Raw genomic sequence first — 22,043 nt, forward strand, 5'->3', positions numbered from 1 at the left:
GCAAACCGTCTTCAGTCATTATTTCATAACATAACAGGGCCGTACCGACTGTTCAGTCGGTGCAGCATGGCTGAGCGTTATAGAATGGTACTTGATGAGGAAATATGTATCTATCTTTTTTCAATCTGGAATTTCAAGCAGAGAAATTTCAAGCGGATGAGGGAATGAATTTGTGAATTCGAAGTTTTTATTGGTTTTAAATTCAGTATATTGAAAAATGTATAAAAAACAGTTCACAATCCCCAAGAGAATTGGTGAGATGAATCAAACTTCACTGGACCCAATACATTTTTCTACATTAAAAATAGAAAATCTAAATTCTTCAATATGTTTATACCAACTTCAGTTAGTTTAGGTTAGGTCCGAAGTGAGTGAGTCTATTTGACCCTGAACCGCAACCCGCATGGGTTTATTGTGGCTCACACCTATTCACACTCGACCAAATGAACTCACCTTCTTAACTAAGCCGATTATTTTTTATGGTAAGTGATCTTTTAGGTGATATGGTAAGATTACAGTTCTGCCAAACTGTGAAAACCTGATTTGATCCCCAGCGGGGCAGGCACACAGTATGTACTCAGCTGTTTCATCATTTTCCCTGGCAGTCCGAGTCTCTGCATATGATGATTCAAATGCCAATAACCTGTAAGAAGATCTATTAGACATCGTAGTTCATCCCTACTATAGTTCATCAACTGTTAGATATCAAGCTTCGAAGAGTGAATACACGCCTTGGAGTGAGCTAATACTGGAAGATTATGCCAGACTCTTGCCATCCAGGTGTTCAATCTTTGTTTGGCAAAGCTTAAAGCGATGCCAATGCTTAAAGCGATGCCAATGACAGGTTCTGGTCCGATGAAACTGCTTGCAACACCCTCCTTTGCAAGGAAGTCAGTAGCCTCATTGCCCTCCAGGCCAGTACGGACAAAAATCCCGACCAGAGATAATATATTGAGTCTTTCAATTGGAGACAGGCGTTTTTGGCAATATACTACCAGTTTAAACGTTGCTCGGTAAGAGCGAACAGCTTCCAACACGCTTGACTGTTCGAGAATATTTTCATTGACTTGTGTAATAGGTTGAATTCTTCCAGTCTCTCTGCACACAATTCAATAACGTAAATTTCCGCTTGAAATACAGTCGCATAGGTTCCTAGGCAGGTTGAAATCTCTGTCCTGGATCTGCGACTGAAAACACCGGCACAAGAACCTGCAAGCAACTATTTGCTCCTGATATTTCCTTCTCCGAAGGACTCGGTCCTCTCTACTCGGGAACAGTACTTTATAAGCCAGTTAGTAGTTGACAATTGAAGGCATGAAGTCAGCGGTCATTTCCAGAACGCCGTGACTTCCAGTGTCAACCAACAGTCTGTTGCACTCTGCATTAAATTGATTTGTGCAATTGGCAATGTGCAGAAGTCTATATGCAGTCCATCTAGCTTCCCTCTCCAGAAAAATGTGGAGAGAAGGTAGAACTGTGAGGATCTCCTTGGCAGTTGACTGATGGCATCACTGATGGCCAGACAAGCCTGTCTCTGTAAGTCAGAGAGCTTCGCCTGAGCCCCTTTCTATAAAGCCTTCGGCCACCAGGCAAATGCACCATAAGTGATCATTGGTATGGCAATCATCACATAAATCCAATGGATTTGTATGGGACCTAAACCCCAAGTTTCACCACAAATCCTTTGACATGTCCACAAGGACAGTCTGGCTTTGTCTAAAACTTTTATCAAATGGGCGTTTCAAGTGAGTTTTTTAAAAAAAGCAATGCCAAGATATTTCACCTCCGTTCCAAATGGAATGACTTCACCGTTGAGGGAAAGTGGCGTCGTCCAATTATCTCCTCCTGGTGAAGGGGATTATCAGAGTTTTGCTGGAGTTGACAGACATCTGCTCCCTCAGGCACCAACTGTGAACAACGTCCATCGTGCTTTAGAGGATATTACAAGCTACCCTTTGCTTGCAGATCTACTTTTTCTGTCGAGGGCATCAAGCAGACTATCCATCAGTAGCGACCACAGTAGGGGTGATAGTACCCGACTTTGAGGGCAGCCTCTGGTGACCCTGAACCTAATGGCCTCGCCTTGAAGAGTCGTAGTTGCAGTTCTGTATACTAGCACGGTATATATACAGACCAGTTATGGTGGATTCTTCACCTTTCCTAGCCAGAGATGATCCTATTGATTCAGGTACTGCATTGTCAAATGCTCCTACAATATCGAGATATACAGTAACTGCAATATCCTTGTTGTCCAGGGATTGGGAAATGTTCTCTACAAAGTTGTTTAATGCTAAATCTGTCGATTTGCCGGTTTGATAAGCATACTTGTGGTTATTCAGTGGAATGCATATAATGCCTACCTCCTGATGTGCCCGTCCAGTATCAACTTAAGTCCTTTCAACAGGAAGGATGTAAGGCTGATTGGTCGTACCGATTTAAGGTGTGGGTCTTTTCTATTCACTTTAGGTATATATACCACCCTTGCTGCCAACGAACTGGGTGGTATATAGTTTCACTCCGGACGGGCTATATTCAATTTTATGAGAATAAGGTGAAATTATTTCCAGTCCGTTTTGAAGAAGAGCTGGAAATATACCATCCCCTCCATGAGATTTGAAGGGTTGATAGCCCATTCAACTGCCGGTGCTATGATAACCTTCTTGACGACCTTTCGATCGTTTTCTTTTGGGCGTTTAGCGCCCTTCAAGATGGGAGGTATCTTGTTATGAAGAGTCCGATTTCCAGGAAAGTGGTTTTCTATCAAAAGCCTCAACGTTTCTTCAATAGAGGTCGTGGATGTTCCATCGGGTCGTTTCAGCGACCCAATTTTAGCTCGCTAGAGAGAATCTTGTGAATTCTTGTTCTGCGAGGTGAGTCAGAGATACTTCCTTCAAGACTCCCGTTTTGCTTTTTTGATTTTCTTGTTGTTTGTTGTTATAGTAGTTTTATAAGGCTCCCAGTTACCTGAATCTTTATCGCGATTGAATAATCGTCGAACTTCTTTCCTTTTTTTTTCCAGGCTTTTGTTCCGCCAAGAAGAGTTATGCTTATCTCTTTGAATCCTATGTGGACAGTTCTCGAGATAGGAGGAGATCGCTGCCTTGCGGAATTGCTCCGCTTCAATTGCTCCGCTCCATATCATTACAACTGTGAAAAGTAATGAATCCGTCCTCAAAGTACGATTGGAGAAAGTTTTTATAACCACTCCAATCAGTAGATTTTGAGGCACGATATTCCATTACTGGTCTTAGACCTGTTTCAATATTGAAAAAAATATTTCTATGGTCTGAACAAGAAGGTCCAATGGTGTATCTTGTTGCTCAGAGGAAACTACATACTAACTTTAGTATAGGGTTCCAAAATTTGGCTATAGTTCCATCAGTTTTGAGTTAAAGGGGCAAGTGAATAGAGGTAATATAAGACAATTTGTGAGAAACCTACTTTTTACCATGGGTGAAGGTGATAAGTCCATCATTATCATGGCTTCCTATTTTATTGTTTGTTGTTATAGTAGTTTTATAAGGCTCCCAGTTACCTGAATCTTTATCGCGATTGAATAATCGTCGAACTTCTTTCCTTTTTTTTTCCAGGCTTTTGTTCCGCCAAGAAGAGTTATGCTTATCTCTTTGAATCCTATGTGGACAGTTCTCGTGATAGGAGGAGATCGCTGCCTTGCGGAATTGCTCCGCTACAATTGCTCCGCTCCATATCATTACAAGTGTGAAAAGTAATGAATCCGTCCTCAAAGTACGATTGGAGAAAGTTTTTATAACCACTCCAATCAGTGGATTTTGAGTCACGATATTCCACTACTGGTCTTAGACCTGTTTCAATATTGAAAAAATATATCTATGGTCTGAACAAGAAGGTTCCATGGTGTATCTTGTTGCTCCGAGGAAACTTTAGTATAAGTTTCCAAAATTTTGCTATAGTTCCATTAGTTTTGAGTTGAAGGGACAAGTGGATGGAGGTGATATAAGACAATTTGTAAAAAACCTACTTTTCACCATGGGTGAAGGTGATAAGTCCATCATTATCATGGCTTCCTATTACATTTCGCCAAATGCCTTCAAAATGCCCAAAACTGTAGTGATGAAGGGAATATGTCACGCTACTTAGGACGAAACCTAGTGGAAGACGGTGATAATGAATGTTACTCCTTTGTTCCACTAGAGCATGCGTTATTTGTATCAACTGTATCACCTGTATCAACTTATCAGTTCAAGTGAGTCGTCGCCCAGTGTTTATGTTTTGGAGCATTAGTATTTGGTTGGTTTTTAAGGGAGTTTCCGAAAAAAAAATTATAAATGGAGTAAGATGGATTTTATACCGGTGATTATTATATTTATACAATGATTAATTTAACAATAGGAAAGTAGTCCAGTATTTTAAATGTTCGAACTGTAGTCCTTGCTGTGTTTGACAGTAACCTAAACGTTGAATAAATTTTCATTGAAGTAATCCAACGGATTTGAGTCCGGCGGCCTCGCTGGCCATTCAATATGTCCACGTTAACCAATCCATCGGTTCGTAATAATTTGGTCGAGATACCTTCGAACATCTGCAGCATAATGTGGAGGCGCACCATCCTGTTGGAACCATAAACTTCCATCAAAATTTCCAGGATCAATTCTACTGGGGAGTAAATTGATTAAAGTAGGCACAAGATATCCCCTTAAAAACTAAAGGAATTTTGGCCCGTCTAAAGTACCGTCGAAAAAGTAGGGCCCGATCTTACAATGCCTGCCCATACATTTACCTTTTGCGGGTATTGTGTATGATGCTCACGCATTCAGTGGGGGTTTTCCTTGGCCCAGTACTTACAATTCTGACTGTTGATCCTACCATTCAATGTAAAAGTGGCTTCATCAGAAAATATTAAATTTTTTTCGAGGAGACGGTCTCTATCGTCTCTATCTGGATCATCCTCGTTTAATTCCTGTAGAAGTTCGATTTTATAGGGAAGCCATTTTTCCCATTTCAATACTTTGTGTACAGTTGTTTTATTGACATCGAAATCACGACTAATCTTATGAACAGAAGTGTGCACATCTTCTTCAAAATCAAGTAGAACATCTAGTTTTATATCATCATTTACAGAAGGACGACCTGATTTGCGTGCATTTTCATCTGTACCAGTTTCTCGAAATTTCTTTTTAATATCACTTACTGCTGACTGCGTTTTGCGTCTTTCTGGATATTATTCATTGAATAAGTTACACACTTCCATCTGAGTTCGCGATCTGTCTCCATAGCCAATCATCATCATAATTGAATTCTTTGCTTTACACTTAAACTCATTACTACTTCAAATTAATTCGAAGCAATAATACTGAAAATTCACGAATGAATACAACAACTACTGTCCTATTTAACAGTTACTAAATGTCAATCGAAATAACATTTCACAATAACAAAAAAAAACTAGTTTTTTTAAATTAATAAGAAATACTTGTTAGCATGGTTACTGTCAACTACAGCGAGTACTACAGTTCGAACATTTAAAATGAAGTAATGCATTTATTACTGTACTTCTCTATTTTCATTAGAAAAAAATATAAAATAATTAATTACTTTCTACTTTTATTAGATATCAATGAAATTCATTTTCTTAGCGCACAACTTTCAAATTCTGTCCGTTAGACTCCAAGTATCAACCTTTTTGGAATCAGCTCTTTAAGTATTTTCTAAAAGTGATACCAAATACAGGGTGTTGCGTTTAAAAAATTACCGTTGACGTCATCACATTAATATGGATCACCCTGTATGATGAAATTTACTTGTGAAATATAGAATATTGAAATCAAAAATTGACGTGTTTCAGGTTTTTGTAAAACGACTTTTGGTTTTGGAAATATCGAATGTATTCCATGCTTTGCGGACAAACTGTATAGGATATTTCTTCAGTAGACATATCGGGCCATCGAAGATATTGAAATTTCTTCTCATCTAACACTACCCCTTGAGACATGGCGTTTGTTAATGAGATATGAGATTATGATATGAGATTAGTGTGAAAACCAATATTTCACTTTAAAAGTTAATGTGAGTCTTGTTATTTTCAGGATATTTTTCGATGTAGAGAGTTTGAAATAATTACTTTATTTCAAAAACATGTATTACTGAACGCCTCGTTGTAATTATGTAACTTAATCAATTCCAAAATTAAATTGTTATTCATTGTTTGCAATCGACATATGTCAATACTTTAAACGGAATGAATTAACATGAATCAATATCAATTGTGAAAACAAACAAAGTCATTCATTGCTATGCTAAATTCCAATTTAACCTCTCTCAATACAATTATGTTTGATCGATTAGGGACGATAACATTTCAGTGTGGCTGATTCTCTTGATGACATATACAAGGTGAGCCAGTGAAGTCCGATTTCTCAAACTTGGCGCTCAGTTTTTTCTCATTTTTCTCTATCTAATTTCCAAACACTTGAAATGAATGAAGAAACAGTAATAGGAAGTATTTTTGAATGATTTTCAGGTTGCTTATTTTGATGAAATATAATAACATATAATAACATCATTAGGAAATTTCTTCATAAACGAATCTTATTTGAAAATATTTTTCATATAAATCATGGAATAAGTATAGTATTCAACTCGCAAAAATGGCCATTACTCACTCGCTCGCCCTGGACTCGTATCAACAAATTTCATTCTTGCAAGTAATGACTACATTTTTTGCCCATTAAATAATATACCTAATATAAGATCGATCGATGTTACTTATATCTCTCATGAAATTTTTCATTTCATTTCTCATGGAGTAATGGTGATTATAAAAATTGGTTTCATCTGTTGTGCTTTTGGCTTCACAGATAACAAAACAAGATACCACACTGATAGGGGTATATTTTTAAGAGAAATAATTTTTTGTGAAAGAAAGGTATATACAAAAATGATATGAGAATCTTCCAAAGAAGGGAATAAAGCAACTCATTGATGAATTGGTCATTTTTTGTAGGTTGTTTTCCAAATGTATTTAAAACGGCTCTCATATTTCCTCTATATAAAAAAGGCGACAAAACTGAGGTAGACAACTACAGACAGATATCTTCACTTTGTTCCCTCTCTAAACTGTTTGAGAAAGTTGTTAGTAACAGAATTCTGAATTACATGGATCAAAATAATCTTTTTAGTAATAACCAATATGGCTTCAGGAAGAACAAATCAATTGAATCAGCTTCATACCATTTATTAAATTTCATTTATACACAGGTTGACTCGAATAAACTAGTTGTAACACTTTTTTTCGATTTGTCAAAAGCATTTGATACCATTTCTTCCGAATTTCTTATAATTAAACTTGCAGGCCTAGGTTTCCCAAATAATCTATTGAACTGGGTGAAATCATATATGGAAAACCGTAGTCTAATAGTTAGCTGCAATGGAATTTCATCAAGTCCCAAAGATGTAAAACTAGGAGTGCCTCAAGGTTCTGTCCTGGGACCATTGTTGTTCCTCAATTTCATAAATGACCTGTCTGAATTCTTTTCTGAGTGTCACATAACCATGTTTGCGGATGACACTGCAATTACTGTGGCCGACAAAAACGAAGTTGAGTTGTCAGATAAAATAAATAAAATAATAGATAAATTCAGTGCTTGGTGTCAACGTAACAAACTTATTCTGAATGAATCTAAATCTGTTTCAATGAAATCATTTATTAGGAAAAATTTCAGCAGTGACTCTTCCACAATAAATGGTATTCGATCTTCCAGCGAAGTCTTGTTTTTAGGAACGTCTTTAGACGAAAATTTGACCTGGAGCGGTCATATTCAGAAGGTCTGCAACAAACTCAATTCCGCATATTACTCAATCAAACAATTGAAAAACACTCTAGATAATTTTGGATTGATGAATGTCTATTTTTCTATGGCTTATTCTCACATCAGCTTTAATATCATTTCTTGGGGATGTGCAAGGGAATTTCCACGAGTTTTTGTTGCTCAGAAAAGATTGCTGAGACTAATTTTTAATATAGATTTTCAAGATAGTTGTAGACCAATTTTCTTAAGAGAGGGCCTATTGACGGCACCTTCTTTATTTATCTTGAAGTGTGTCACTTTTGCCCGTAACAATATAACTGAATTTGTCACAAATGCGGATATACATGGTAGAGACACCCGTCATGGGAAACTGTTAAGAACCCCCTCACACAAAACGGCTCACTTTAAATGCTCCCCACTATTTAATACAACAAACTGTTATAATAATTTGCCGGCATCTATTAGGAAAATCGATTGAGATAAACTTTTTAAAATTGAGGTGAAGAAACTTCTCTTACAGAAGTGTTACTACAGTCTTGAGGAATTCTTGCACGACACTTTTTCATGACATTTTGAGAGTATTTGCTAGAGCTTCTGCGATTTTTTATATAATACTTCTATGTTGTGAAAGTTTGTGGACGTGAACCATATTTATTGTTTTTGTATTGTTCAACTTCTGTAGTTTTATTTTTGTTTTTTAATTATGACTTAGCACATGTACTCAATGTACCAAAGTGTCAAATAAATAAATAAATAAATAAATTCCAAAATAAACTCTTTACGAAGGTGTGTATATCGTGCAAAGAAGTAGGTTAGGTTAGGTTAGGTCTGAAGTGAGTGGGTATATTCGACCCGTCACCTCAACCCGCAACGATGCTATTAGTTTGTATGTTGAGTGGTATTTCAGGTCAGACGGTAAGAGTACGGCTCTGCCGAACTCTACAAATCTGATTCGGTCTCCAGCGGGGCAGGCACAAAGTATATGCTCTGCTGTTTCATCATTTTCCAACCAGAGGCGACACACACTGTCTTCCCACGGTCCGAATCTCTGCATATGATGATTCAGTGATAACAGTGACCAGTAAGAAGGCATGTAAGACATCGTAATTCATCCCTACTGTAGTCCAACAACTGTATGGTATTAAGCTTCGAAGGGTGAATAAACGCCGTGGAGTGAGCTATTTCTAGAAGATTCTGCCAGAAGTCCATAAATCTTCTTGCCATCCAGGTGTTCGATGTTTGTTTGGCAAAGCCCAAAGCGATGCCAATAACAGGTTCTGGTCTGATGAAGCTGCTTGCAGCACCCCCCTTTGCAAGGGAGTCAGCGGATTCATTGCCTTCTAGGCCAGTATGGCCAGAAATTCAGACCAGAGACAATCTGTTGAGTATTTCTATCGAGGAGAGTCATTTTTGGAAATTTGCTACCAATTTAGGCGTTGCTTGGTAGGAGCCAAGAGCTCCCAACGCCGCTTGACTGTCCGAGAATATTTTAATTGACTTGTGTATGAGGTTGGATTTATCCAATCGCTCCGCACACAATTCAATAGCGTAAATTTCCGCTTGAAATGTAGTCGCATAAGTTCCTAGACAGGTAGATATCTCTGTCCTGGATCTGCGACTAAAAACACCTGTACCATAACCGGATGGTGTTTTTGATCCATCTGTGAACAACTATCTGCTCTTGATATTTCCTTCTCCCGGAGGATACAGTCCTCTCTACTTGGAAATAGTACTTTATATTAGCATTTTCAGAATGCTGTGACTTCCAGTGTCAACCAACAGTCTGTTGCATTCTGCATTAAACTGATTCGTACAATTGGCAATGTGCACAAGTTAGTATGCAGTCCATCCAAACTCTCTCCAGAAGAATGTGAAGAGGAGGTAGAAGGATCTCCATGGCCGCTGACGGTGTGGTACTGATAGCACCACTGATAGCCAGACAAGCCTGGCCCTTTTAAGCCAGACAGCTTTGCTTGGGCCGCTTTCTGTGAAGCCTTCGGCCACCAGGCAATTGCATCATAAGTGATCAAGTGATCTGGTTTTACCACAAATACTTCGACATGTCCATAGAGACAGTCTGGCTTTGTGTAAAACTTTTTTCAAGTGAGCGTTCCAGGTAAGTCTTTCATCTAGGACAATACCTACCAAGATAATTAACTTCCGTTCCAAATGAAATGACCTCACCATTGTGGAAGAGTGGCGTTAGATCGTCCAATTTTCTCCTCCTGGTGAAGGGGATTAACACAGATAGGCTGGTGCAAAGAAGTGACTTTCAGACACAAACTGTAGTAGTTGTTTTGAAATAATTTCTTCCAGCTCATGTATGAAACTTACTTTTTGCATAATATACACATCTTTGTGGAGAGTTCATTTTGAAATCGATTGCTTTCTCCCTTTCTTTGAAATATTCCCAGACTTTTTTGTATAAAGATGGAGAAGTTAAAAGCCAAAACCTTTCTTTCCCAAACATACCACATGTTTTTTTGAATGAAAATAGGTGCTTTTTTATGAAATTTTTAGATAATTATCGTGAAGAATTACTGACAAATGATGCTGATTTTTGAAAGTTGGTGAAAAAAACCGATGTGGAAAAACTGTGAAAGGTATAAAAATATAAAATTGAAAACTAATAGAAAGTGTTGGACATACGAAAATCAAATGAAGATAGAGTAGAGTAGAGTTGAGTAGAGTTTTATTCAACCATTTTAGGAATAAATACATTTATGGCAGGTCACAGAACATAAAGAACTATTACAATAAACATCAACTGATGGACACATAAAATGAATACATATAAATAACACAATTAAATTATCGTTTGAAAATTATTTTTGTCTGACCAAATAATCATTTGATGCTGAAAGATGATATACCTATATTATGAGTATTTCAATAAACTTACCTGGTTTGAATCTTGTAGAAACATTTCTCGAGAAGAAACTTTTTGATGACTATTTCGAATTTACTGAATTCGAAAGTTTTCACTAATTTATCGGGAATATTATACAAATGCAGGTTTAGAGAATATTTGTTGCTGACAACTAGTCTATGCCGTTGGGGATTCAGCATATCTCCAGATCTTATCTTATGTTGATGTAGGTTAGTGTTTCCAAAGTTTACCGAATACTATAAGTTGGTTCACTCCAAGGAATTCGTTTGTCGGTACGGCTCAGGATTGCATTTTTTGCGATTTCCATAAATCATATCGCCGACAGACGATGTCTGGAAGCCGCCGGCCGCATGACAGTTATACGAGGGCAGTTCCTATTCGCGATATCTACAGGGGACGTTCCGAAGTTGAAACTTCGCTTGCTCGGTTGTATCAGACAGATAAACAAAGATACGAAAGTAGTTGTTTGTCGATCAACTTCTAGAAACATGATAGATAAACTCATGAATAAATGATCTAAGAAACAGATCAGAGTGATTTACTGATGAAATGATAAACATACATTCAGAAAAACATGTTTTATTAACAAAAATAATACAATTATATAATGTTATATGTTTATAAATGATTTAAAATATTCAATTTTACATTGCATGATTTATGTTTTCTAACAATCTTCATGTCCTGGTTCATGAATTTTAAAGTAAAGTATATCCGAACTCTTGTATATAAAGATATATAATAATCGAAGAGGAATTTTTGTCATGGATGTGAGAAAAGAATTTTCGAATATTTTGTTTTCAAATACTGTCCAATTCCCTTCTCACTGCCGATTTTATCAAAATTTTCAATGAATATGTTTTCCATCTCTATTACATGGTCTACAATATCTCTTGATGGGAACTTGGGAAGCCAACGTGACTTTCATTTTTTGAAAATTATTTCGATAAATGTGGTCATTATTAAGTTTAAGAGCCAATTTATATTGTTTAGTTCTATCATAATTATACTTTGTTTCTATGTAATGTTTTCTTGTTTCTCCACCCTGAAGTAAAAACTGATAGGAAAACAAATTGTTTCGTGTCGACTTCAGCAAGTGCGGGATATCAAACAAATATACAAGTTTATGATCGTCTATCAGAAATATGGGATTTTCGTCTGTAACATTCAAAGTTTTCACCAACTTCTGAAAATTTGAACCCTGATCGGAAACCACCCCCATGACATTTAGGCCTATACTTTTGCATCTTCGTACCGTTTTGAACAAAATATCTTTCAAATCATCAGAAGTTGCTGATGTCTTATAGAAAAAGTATGCAAGTGGTATTTTCCAATTGCTTGCCAAACCTCTGAACATTACTGTTAGAGCACTACTTGCTATGTCAGTAGAGGTCCCATTCAAACTTGTTTGGAAACCTACTATTTTGTCTCTGGAAATATCATAATAAAGATGAGATTTCAAAGATATTTCGTCTAGGCATAAAATACAATATCTTTCATTCTCCTTCATGAGCCCAATCCTGAATTCAATAACACGAAAAATAAAATCGTTGAAGCCTGGTTCAACAATCCAATTTTTCGTGAAACGATGAAGTGTACTTTTTGACGGTAATCTACAAATTGTTGAAAATTTTTTGTATGCTTTCGGACCAAGAAAATAAAGAGTCAATGCAAACTGTTTGAATTCGTCACTATACCTGGACCCTTTTGGTGCTTTATTTATCAAAGAAAGCTGTGCTTTCAAGAGCTTACAATATTGCTCAGGATATTTTCGATCCAGAAACTTGAAAACATCATCCAGAGTAATTCCGGTTTCGTCCAGTGCTCTTTTTGATGTTGAAGCTACTGTTTTCTCTAGTGATACAATTTTTTTTCGTAATGCCACTTTTCTTGGAGTTCCCGAAGAGAGTTTAGCAGATGTTTGGCTGCATTCATCTAAAAGAAAGATGTACGTACTTTCAATAATTGTTTTCTTGTCATCGTTTTTTTTTCCGAAGCATATAAAAATAGATCAGGTAAGTATATAATATAACGAAAAGATATTTCACCTCGTGATCCTAATTGATCCGTTTGAACCTGAGCATCAATGTAAATAAAATCCTTGCTAGTACCGGCAATGGCATCATCATCTGGAAGGTTTAAACAACAAAATTGATATTGTAAATTTCATATGTTAAAAAGTGGAATAAGATTTTTTCATCATTTGAATCTATAAACTTCACTGAACCAACCTTTCTGAGAACCATCTTGAGGCAGACGCAATGAAGGAACATCATAGCTATGAATACGAGAATTCACAATATCATCGGCTCTAAAATGTAAGCTGCAAATTTTAATTCTATTGTGACTCTGCTCTGGGGTAAGAGTAGCATATCTATGATTCCCAATGAAGCCTAATACATTTTTCCAACGTTGACACCTAAAAAAAAATTCAAGTATATCAATCGATAAACTGAACATTTTGAAAAAAGATTGAAATGAGTTTGGATTGGCAAATGCCGGCGGTATATTTCGTTATGAATAATTTTATACAACAAAACCATAAAAGGTATAGATAGGTAAAATAAAAATTAATGGTGAATATATTGAATGCATACCTTTCACTGTACTTTGGGCAGCGGAAAAACGAAATACCTGGGCTTCCCACCGTACTCAGACAACCATCCACTGAGCAATACGTCGACATTTTCACAAAATAAATATTTCGAACTCCGAACGAACACAACACTATCACAATACCAAAGTTTACCGATTCTGTAGTCTTTGACAATACCAAACAATACGGACAACCTTTATATCTCGTGTGCCGACGAGAACTGGTAACTTCAAGCGACACACTGTACTACCTCGGCTGGTAATTACCCGCTGTCGCTAGCGGGCGGCGAGATTTCTCAGATGTCGAAAAATGAGCGAGTGACACGTCTTATAGTATTCTGTAGTCTTTGGTGTTTCTTAAATTTATTCATGTTTTTATGTATCTCTAACAGAACTATGTATATATATGTATATAATGAAGGCAGCGGCATAGTATCAAGCTGAATAAAGTGTTGCTGAAATACGAATGGCTTTTTTCTGATATCGAAATAACATTATTGCATCACTTGAGTTGCCCCAAAGTAAAATATATCATGATTGTTTTTTCTATATTTTATTTTATTTCAAAAATAACCGCATCAACACCGATGGGTTATTAGCGGAGAAACAATTAGATATAATTATATTTTGTCTAATATTGGAGAGTCTGGCTAGACACTAAGTTGACCTTCGCTGAACACATCGAAAGAGTTTCGAAATAAACGGTGTTGGCATTGTCCTTCCTCATGCCAAATATAGGAGGAGCTAGAGCATTATACCCTATAGAACTTTAAATTGAAGAAAGTTGGGACAAAGAGTTATAGAATAACCGCAAGAAGCAACCACATGACACGTTGGCAAAACTTGTCAACAAAGTAAAAACGGGGAGATGGCCACATCACTTGATACTGATGAGTGAGAGGACTATTTGATAGTACAACCATTTTCTGGGAATGGATGCATCGACTGAAGTCGAAAAGTAAGAAATATCAAGACTGTTGAGAAATAAATGACGCAGAGTACACGCTTTTCTTATGCATGAGATTAAATAGTGTTCGGCAGAAATATCAATTAGAAACAGGTTGTCCATTCAAGAAAAGAACTATGGTAGGATTCACGGTACCGTGTGGAAATAAATAAAGAAAAGTATATGAAGTGATAATACCAATTATTGAAAAGGAAGGAAAACAAGAGAAAACAGAAGTAGCTGACCATTAATGAGCTAGACAGCTCTTTCACTGAAGTAATGCGCAAGCGGTTCCAGTGCGAAGTGACAGCGATGAAAATCCAACAACCTCCTGGTTATCTATCACCAGGGAATGTCTTCGAAGATTTTCCTCTCCTGACAAAAAAGCTAAGATTTCTGTAGGACAGCTCAGTTTTGTTCATGCCTTTTCTGAATGGACGATGTCAAGTGAGAAGCGTTGTGATTGTTTCAACCAGGAATATCAGTTCTTTGGTTTTTTTTCTCATGTCATTTTCTCGGGTGATATACTATAAAGATTTTTTCGTGTGTTATTTCATGTATATTTCTTATCAACCCATTTCCTTGATCCCACTTTGTACCATTGACATCTAATCCATTATACATATATAAGAGCCGTTGAATATTACTCCTAAGGGTCCTGATGTCTAGTATTTTATCCGAAATATCAGCTCAGTCTTGAAGGAAGTACTTTTATAAATGTTATTGAAAAAGAAAGTAATACACATCATGAAATTATGAAACAATAAAAATTAATTGGCGCTCCGGGGCGACTTCATTGATTTCAGTGGCGCATTTGCTATTTCAGCTGCAGGAAAACATGGAAAAACCAGCAGCATCAGATCATCTGTAGGTGTTGATCTACCAATGTCCTCTCTTTCATAAAACAAAATGTACGGTGTCTCCAGAGGCTCCAATGAATTCAACACATCGTCAGAACACTTGGTGACACGACTATCGCCAAACCAGTCCATTTCGTCTTTGACCAATGCGTAATAATGACCAGACTCAACACCAGAACCACACTGAACAATAACTGCATGAAGATAATAATAGTGGTCTGCTTGAGTTGAAGTGTTCATCTATTTCGAACCTTCGTAAGAGTTTGATGATTCCGTCAGAGGTTGAGTCGTGTTTGAAGATAATCAGTGTTATTATTAGATTGCTTGATGCCTCAGCTGTATTAGTTTTTTTGTAATAGTCAGTTATTTTGCCGCATGTTTGACGGTACAGTTAATCACCACCTGCTAAAAGTTTCATTTCCAGATGATTTAACAATAAGCTTTGCACGGACTGGTTATCAGTTATATAAGAAAACGCTAGTTGAAGTTCTAGAAAATCACATACGTTTTTGCCACCGCTTGAACATTTACTACATAGTAAACAAATGATGATTTTTCCAGCAAAAGATCTTGAAACACAAGACCAAAACGGTCAGCAGTATTGATTCTGCTATTTTTTTGCTCACGAAGGGTATTCAACAAGAACCTCAAGAATCCAAAGCAATCTTCCTGTTGTCCTAACAAGTATATAGTGGACTTCAAAGACTCCAGGAAATCGGTTGGTGAGAAAGATGATACATTCTCACGAAACTGTGACTGTATGAACAATTGTTTGAGTTTGGTGAATGAGTAGGAAACATTCTTGTTCTCGTTCATCGTTAAAACATCGTTCTTGAAATTCTTCTTCATGAACAACACTTGAAAATCTATTCATGTAGCTAGTGTTTCCTAAATTATCTAATCCAATTTTCTTCTCAAAATTTTTAAGACAGCTGTCTACTGATTCTTAAGGAAGAACATGTTTCACAGAATCTGTATCAGAACCGTTTCTCAAGCTGCAATCGATTCAAACGGTTTCGTAGAGGGATCGATTTTGCTTCATGAAGCTCTTCCACTGAAAGGTAACCAGAACCTCGAGGACTGCAGCTCATATTAAATAGTCAGATATCATTTCAACAACTATTTATTTCGGATCAAAATCGCATTCCAGAGAGTATATTAAATCGTCATTACAGAATTTGTTCGCTGATGCAATAAATAGATTGAACCATAATATCAAGGTTATAGAATTATATCTCCGGTTAACTAATAGCACAATGTCAATGCTAGCGATAAGTAACACAGTTTCTGACTTTCACTGACCCCCTTTTGAATGTTTTCTTTTACGTTAGGATCGTGTCGCCCTAAAAAATCTTTGGTTTTCTATCTGTTCAATAAAAATGAGATATAGCACCGGTTCACGAATTGGAAAACACCTCATTTATTCTCAATAATGCTCACAGATTTTGTAATAACATGCAGAAAAGTATGTGAAAGTTTCAAAACTGCACAAATATGTACTTTATTTTTTCGAAATACCTACTTGAAAACTATCAACACTGAAGATATTTTGAAAGACACGTCTAGTTAAGACTCTAAACAAACCCTCAACATTTAACTTGAATATTCAGAAAAAAAATGTCATCGAATCAATGACAATAACGTGTACTCGACACATTATCCAAAGTTCGTGGGTTAGAACCTAATTCAAACTAGATATTTTTCTCGAATGTTTTTCAGTCTATCGAAATGTTCAGTTATCTCTTGGTTGGAAAAATTTTCGTCGAAAGACATTATTTTTGTTCTGATTTAGGAAGAATGTCTTCGATAGTTTATTTGAAGCTGATTAACAATGTTTCATGATGAATTTCACTAGTTCGGACTTCCATTGTCTACTATATAAAATGATTTGAAAACCCTGAAACAACTAAAAAAGAAGAATTGAAAGTGAATAGCTGAAAATAAGATTTATATTAACCGAAATAAACCTGAAATGAAATAACAGTGAAATAAAATACAAGTAAAAATAGAACAATTGAATAAATAAAAATAAAGAAAAGAAAAAAGAAAATAAAAAGTTGAGAAATTCCAAGTCACGTTAGTTCACGACGTTTCGATTGTTAGTATCTACAATCGTCTTCGGGTGATGACTGGACTGATTCCTCCGAGAGATGACTATTTATAGGTCGTTCGAGTACTTTCACTTATCCCGCTTTCCATTTTCCGCTTCACTGGTTCCGTGGGAGATGACCGTTTTGGCGGGAGTTGGCCATTTTTCGCTCGATGATGGGTTTCCATATGTTGAGTATTTCTACGCTGACCTGGCTGAATACGTTGTTGGACAACATGTATGCGGCTTCCTTGAACTTTCTCCTAAACCAATGTTCCTCTCTGTGCAAGATCTCAGCTTGGGACCACTCGATGTTGTGTTGATGGGTCCAAACATGGTCTGCTATTCCTGATTCTTATTTTCAGCTATTCATTTTTAATTCTTCTTTTTTAGTTGTTTCAGGGATTTCAAATCATTTTATATAGTAGACAATGGAAGTCCGAACTAGTAAAATTCTTCGATAGTTTAATTTTACGCCAGAGGTTTCAATTCTATCTGAGGAGTGTTTCCTCAGTTGAAGTATTCAGGGTGTTTATTGAACATGCGGCAAAAAATTAAGGGACTATTTCATGAACTATTCTAAGGATATTTTGTCCTTCAATGATTTTTTGAAAAGGCGCTTTGTTTCGAAGATACGGGGCGAAAAATAATTTCGACAATAACAATTTTGGTAATATTAAAATTATCGACGTAGCCGAAATAAAAGTATAAGGAGTTCACTGGACCTACAAAGTAATAAAAAATCTCACAATTCCGTTGGTAGCTATTAACAACATTCCGATTACTACAAACGGCTGCAGATATTCAATTTTAATAGTATGTTTTGTAAGTGATCAATCGTATATGTTGAATAGGTTAAAACTGATTCACCTTGTCTATTTGACGTGTATTTTATGTGTTTAATATATGTTTAAAGTCTTGTTAGTGAAGTCCTCTATCATGAATGGCTATAGTAACGTAGAGATGGCTGACATGCATTTCATTTATGGACTTGCTGATGGCAATTCATCGCAAGCTAGGCAGTTGTACAGTGAACGATTTCCTAATCATAATGTGTCTTATAGAAAAACCTTTCGAAGTATACATCAACGACTTCGTTAAACAGGAGCATTAAAGTGAAATGGAGGACCTGGAACACTATTTGTTGTACCCATACCACATACAACGAGTTCAGGCACTTCTTCCTGCAGATTTTCTTTCACGTATTGCATTCTGTCAATGGCTTTTGCGCACATTGGTTCAAATCCCTCAACCACTGATGCTTATTCTTTTCACCGATGAAGCCGGTTTCTCAAGAAATGCCATAAGACATGTTTAGGCTGAAAAAAATCCACATGAAGTGCTTGAAAATCGCTTTCAACATGAGTTTTCGTTAAACGTTTGGGTGGGGATTGTAGGTGACTTCCTAATTGGACCGGTATTTCTGCCAGGAAGACTTACTGGCGAGGTATACCGCAACTTTTTGGAACAAACAAACAATCTCGGTTTCTGGAGGGTGTACCACTGGTTACAAGAAATGCAATGTGGTTTATGCACGATGCACCAGCGCATTTTAGCATATTGGCTCGAGAGTTTTTAACATTAACATACGGAAATCGCTTGATTAGTCAAGGTAGACCTCACTTATGGCCTGCTCAATCAACGGATTTAAATCCCCTAGATTATTTTCTATGGGGCCATACCACTCCAGTGGAAGATGTGTAAGATTTGGGAAATCGGATAACTGCTGGGTGTAACGCAATCAGAAACGATCCTGGTATTTTTGAAAGAGTTCGAGAGTCGAAGGGGAGAAGATTGGATTCTTGCATCCGAACAGGGGGTAGTCATTTTCAATAGTTCTTGTTGATTAAGAAACATTACATGTAATTCTTGGTAATGAAGTGTTATTGTAGAAAATCATCAAAGGACAACATATTCCTTGAATAGTCCAAGGAAAAGTGCCTTCAATTTTACTGCATGTTTAATAAACACCCTGTATACATGACTGACAGGACTGCGAATAGTCATGATGACCTCCAGGGGGCTTGAGCAGCTATCACCGTTACATACCCAAAACACGAAGCTAATGACCATAACAATCGATGCTATTTACGAAAACAACTACTATCAGCTGGTTTAAAAATTTTGTCCGTTTTCATGAGTTTACTTCAAATTGTAATATATCAATAAATACTCATTAAATTGAATCGAAATGAGTGCAAGTTGAATCAGTGCACTTTTATCAACATAACACAAGTCGGTTAATTCCGTCAGCATCAAAATTGTTTACTTCGGATTCGTTGAAGTCGATAAAGACCGTTTTTGTCTGGTCATGGTTGGGTTCTACCGGTGAGAAATGCTTGTAAAGATGGTAGTCTGTAGGCGAAAGGTCTGGGAAGTATGATGGGTGGGCAGAACTTCGACGCTCAATTCGTTTCATTTTTGGACGGTGATTTGTGAAACGTGCGGACGGGCGTCGTCGTGGAACAGGATCATACCTCTTCTGTCAGCTGCTGCTGACACAATATTTGGTACATTTCATCGATTTCGTCTCAATATAACATTGCTGTGATGGTTTGTCTCATTTGCAGAAAATTATAGAGAATTAAACCATCCGATGTCCACCATACAGTAAACATGGTCTTTTTGGTTGGTTTTCGCTTTTTGGAAGTGCCTGGATGGCTAATCGGTGTCCAATCAATGTCCTGAAAATCTTCTGTTGTCGCAGAGGATCCATTGTTCATCACACCACTATCCACAATTGTCTTCGAGTGACGATTGTGGATACTACAATCGAAACGTCGTGAGGTAACTTGGTTTGGAATATCTTAACTTTTTATTTTTTGTTCAATTGTTCTTATTTTACTTGTATTTTATCATTTCATTTTCAGGTTTTTGTATGTAACTGTTATTTTCAGCTATTCATTTTTATTTCTTTTTTTTATTAGTTGCTTCAGGGACTTCAAATCATTTTATATAATATCAAACAATGGAAGTCCGAACTGAGGAATCATTTTGGCATTAACCAAAATAATATTCAGCGATGGGTTGGATTCGAAATTCATGGAAAAAATGGTTCACTTCTGTCATAACTCCATTTTTATGCATTCCAAGAAGGATCGCTCAAACTTTTTTTATTTATGCTGTATGTCAACTTCTTCAGAAAATATTGAGGTTGTTGTTTTATTCTGATGTTATGAATGAAGTAAGCCAAACGCAATTCTCTTTTGTTGCATATTTTTAGCCACCCAAGTCATAAATCCTAAAGTAACCCACTTAACACTTACTCATTCATCACTGTTTCTAAGTACTGGTGAGTCCTAAGAAGCTAAAATTTGGTATATAGGTTCTTCTCAAGTCTTCGATGCGCATTAAGAAAGGATTTTTAAATAGAAGGTTTTTTTTTTATTCTTTTGGCGGTTCCTGCCATATTTCGCTTTATTTTATATTGAAAATAATGTTCAATGCTTTTTTGAAAATGCACAATTTTTATTTTTTATCATCATTTCCAATCGATCAACCAAGGTGCCTTTGGTTTACTTACTGGTACTCTTCTGATAAAACCATGTACATCAAAAATAGAAAGTATATAATTATTGAAAGTTGTGACAGTTTGATTGCTCTCTGTCAGCAGATAAATTTCATACCAGGGCATGAGTTGCAAATCCGGAGAAAGTCTCATGATTGAAATATTTATAATCTCTATTAATGCTAAGTAACTGAAAAACTCTAGCGCAAGTGGTTATGATGATATTCCAAATCTCATGAAATTGAAGATAGGTAATTGATATGAATTTGAATGAAAACTTTAGGGTTGTCAGTTGCTTTCCAGTTTATCCAAAATATTTGAATTAAATATCGAAAATCAATTATTTTTGTCTTTGTGAATAAAATTCTTCTACTAAATCAGCTTGGATTCACAAGGAATAAAAGTATTGTAATTGTACCCTACAGTTCTCATGAACTTTCATCATTCCACGTGGTGACATATACGGATGATACAAATTTCCTTATCACGAAAAAGGACAACTCACATCTGTCAATCGTCCTTTGGAGCGTACAGCAGCGAATAATGACATGAGTGAATGAAAATTATCTGAAACTCAATATAACTGAAACTGGAATGATGAAGTATACCACTTTATTCAAAAAATGAGGTGAATTTCGTTTTTTCTCAAAAATATTCATCTTATTAATCAATTTCTATTTTATCCACTTCAAAGTAGTGTCGGTCAGATATGATAAACTGTGCCAGCGTTTTTTTTCCGATTTTTTTCAGTTTTCATCTCCTCAATCGTCAAAAAACGACGTATTTCTATGAGTTCATTTTGGAAACCAAAAAATTTCGCAGGCGGTCAAATCTGGTGAATACGGTGGCTGAGGCATGATTACGTTGTTGTGTTTCGACAAAAAATTCTGAACAAGCAACGACAAATGAGCAAGTGCATTATTGTGATGCAGAAGCCAATATTTGTTTTTCCACAATACTGCACGTTTTCTTCGTATAGCTTCTCACAAGAATCGCATTACTCCAATACTCCTTATTGGCTGTATGAACTCTGGATGTGCTACGCCCAGGGTTGGGCGTAGCACATCCAGCACATTTGTTTCAAACATACATTTGAAACACTGATTAAAACACTACAAAAATACATATCACGTGTGAAACACAATTAAAAACAATTTGTTTTAAACATGTTTAAAACACATAAAAAATACATAATACTTCTAATTAGAAGAAACTAAGAAACTCATTTTATGGTATGTTTTTTACCAAAGAGTTGGCAACTTCGGTATTACTAGATGGGACTCCCCTGACTGACAAACGGTAATGCGGCGAAGGTTCGTAAAACGCGGGTATTTCCCGGCTTGCTATTGTTGAGCTAGATAGAATGAA

At 36.4% G+C, this 22,043-nt stretch overlaps 1 protein-coding gene across 1 annotated transcript in view; it reads right to left on the bottom strand.

Moving 5' to 3' along the window:
• LOC111514790 (sodium- and chloride-dependent GABA transporter 2) overlaps positions 1–22,043 on the bottom strand; it is a 74,101-nt gene that overhangs the window by 40,359 nt on the left and 11,699 nt on the right. The gene's annotated exons all lie outside the window — the stretch shown is intronic.

This window comes from Leptinotarsa decemlineata, unplaced genomic scaffold (genome assembly GCF_025532065.1).
Source record: "Leptinotarsa decemlineata unplaced genomic scaffold, Ldec_3_MD MMD2_tig00026294_RagTag_RagTag, whole genome shotgun sequence".
NCBI lineage: Eukaryota > Metazoa > Arthropoda > Insecta > Coleoptera > Chrysomelidae > Leptinotarsa > Leptinotarsa decemlineata.